At 40.7% G+C, this 2,992-nt stretch overlaps 1 pseudogene; it reads right to left on the bottom strand.

The window, feature by feature from the left end:
- Positions 1 to 2,180: 2,180 nt before the first annotated feature.
- The window catches only part of LOC128247843 (uncharacterized protein DDB_G0271670-like), a 2,746-nt pseudogene continuing 1,934 nt past the window's right edge, over positions 2,181 to 2,992 (bottom strand).

The raw sequence follows: 2,992 nt of genomic DNA, 5'->3' as shown, positions 1-2,992 counted from the left end.
TGTGGCGCTGCTTCTATGTTATGTGTTATACGTGCAGCTTCTCTTTTTTACCCCTTCTTTCTTTTTTTTTTTTTTTATAAACAATACATGAGGAATTCCGGAAGGAGCTTCGTGAGACCACTACTGCGACGCTTCCGAAAAAAGAAAAGCCGTTTGAAAATAGCAGCGACTCCATCTAAGAATATCTGAAGAAGGAATTGTATTCCGAAATATCATCGGACCATGGATAACCAAATTACAACAGGTATATAGTCCATTTTTTGTATTATAGTGCATTGTTGTACCATTCAAAACTTTTTATTCTTTACAAACAATACACAATGCTTCAAGCGAATAACAATACTCTCCTATACATATAAACCACGATTTATTCGCGATTAGAGTTGTTCGAAAACCGAGGTACTACTGTACTGACATCTTCAGAAGGATGTGGGTAGTTCGACAGTCAATATGCAACATTTGACAACATGTGATCGAGAGGAATTACGAAAAACATGAAACTTGCTCTGACACCACAGGATCACAAAGCAATACCAAACTTTTTTATTGTAGAGAGTGCCAAGAGGAAGACCTTGAAGCTCAGAATACAAGCATTGTTGCTTCAGTAAGTTTTGTGTACATACACACACACACACACACACACACACACACACAAACACGCACACACACACACTCACGCACACGCACACATAATTCAAAGTATCTAGTATAATAGATCCATTTCAACCGATCCTACCGATCGATTTTGCACCGAGTAACAGGTAACGGATATTAGATAAAAGAACAGTTATATTAAACCACATGCTCTTCAGAGAAAACAGGAACAGAAAAAGTGCAGTGACTGCTCTCTGTTATATATATATATGTGTGTGTTTTGCGTCTAATGCCCCGGGCACTCCATACGAAACCGCTGTAGAACTTCGAGCGGGGGGGCCTGGTCGACATTTTTACAATTGAAGAACTTTGTTGAAGACTCTGTTAGAGGCTTTGTAAAAGGCACCAAACTGCAAAGCACTGCTATGAGAAACAGTGGCAGTTTAGAGTTATTACCCTCGAACGGTGGAGGCGCAATGGCCCAGTGGTTAGGACACCGAACTCGCGATCATAGGATCGCGGTTTCAATTCCCAGACCAGGCGTTGTGAGTGTTTATTGAGCTGAAACACTTAAAGCTCCACGAGGCTCCGGCAGGGGATGGTGGCGAACCGTGCTGTACTCTTTCACCACAACTTTCTCTCACTCTTTCTTCCTGTTTCTGTTGTGCCTGTATTTCAAAGGGTCAGCCTTGTCACACTGTGTCACGCTGAATATCCCCAAGAACTACGTTAAGGGTACACGTGTCTGTGGAGTGCTCAGCCACTTGCACGTTAATTTCATGAGCAGGCTGTTCCGTTGATCGGATCAACTGGAACCCTCGACGTCGTAAGCGACGGAGTGCCAACAACGCTAGAACGAATGCAGATTATATCGCTGCTTCCTACGCTGTTAACGCTCACAATGTCCACACACAATGCTTGCATTGACCAGAGGTTGATAACAAAGGCCCTTGGTCTAAATGCCGTTCGGGGAGTTTGAACTTATAATCACATGATTAGAAAACAAACTTCTTAATTACTCGACGATTCCTGCAAACGTGAAGTTTTTTATGCAATTTTTTGTGCGTTTTAAGAGATTGTTTGTCATTTGAATCATAAAAGTAAATTAAATGTAAACAGGTTTTAATGCTTTCCTCTTCGTTGTTTTTTTGTTATTAGTTGATTATTGTTGTTGCCGTTGAAGTTCTTGTTATTAATGATGTCGTGGTACTGGTTGTTGTTGTTGTTGTTGTTGTTGTTGTTGTTGTTGTTGTTGTTTCAAATGTGATCGTTTTGTCTCTTTTATTACTGTTAAATAAAAATGACACTGCTCTCGATCATGTTCATATTGACGTAGCTGGCGGCGATGTAGTGGTCGTCGGGGGGGGGGGTGATGTTGATGATGACGACGATGATAATGACTATGATGATCATAATCATGATCATGACAACGATCATAAAGATGATGCTGATGATGATGATGATGATGATGTTGATGACGATGGCGATGGCGATGATGATGATGGTGACGATGATGACGATGATGACGATGAGCACGGCGATGACGATGATGACGATGGCGATGTTGATGATGACGAAGACGACGATGATGATGACGACGATGATGATGACGACGACGATGATGATGATGACGATGGCAATGATGATGATGATGGTGACGATGATGACGATGATGACAACGGCGATGATGATGATGATGGTGACGACGATGATGATGACGACGATGATGATGACGACGACGATGATGATGATGGTGACGACGATGACGATGACGACGATGATGATGACGACGATGATGATGATGACGACGACGATGATGGTGACGATGGTGATGATGATGATGATGATGATGATGATGAAGATGATGATGATGATGATAATGATGACGATGATGACGACGACGATGATGATGATGATGGTGACGACGATGACGATGATGACGATGATGACGTCGACGTCGATGATAATGATGATGATGAAAATGATAATGATGATATGCTTGTTGTTGTTGTTGCTGCTGTTTAGCTTGATTTGTTGTGGGTGTTCCAGTTTCGTTTTCTTCTTAGCTTTTGTTATCAATATATAATTATTATTATTATTATTATTCAGTAGTTTTATTTTTATAACGTGCTTTCACTTCACTACCGAGCGCAGCTCTGTGCGCCTTGGGTATGTGCTGTGGTTTGCTGTGGTGCTCTTATATTTACTGTATTGAAAGTGTTTTGCGTAGAATGTGTGCAGTACCCAGTAGTGCAATTTTCTGTATGTTATATATATTTGTAAGTCCTGGTGTTTTTGTTATGTATTTGTCTGAATATTTTTTTATTATACCTAAGGCACCTACTATGATAGGAATTGTTTCTGTTTTTAGATTCCACATTCGAGTTATCTCTATTTC

Source organism: Octopus bimaculoides, chromosome 5 (genome assembly GCF_001194135.2).
Source record: "Octopus bimaculoides isolate UCB-OBI-ISO-001 chromosome 5, ASM119413v2, whole genome shotgun sequence".
NCBI lineage: Eukaryota > Metazoa > Mollusca > Cephalopoda > Octopoda > Octopodidae > Octopus > Octopus bimaculoides.
This window is presented reverse-complemented; position numbering and strand designations above follow the sequence as displayed.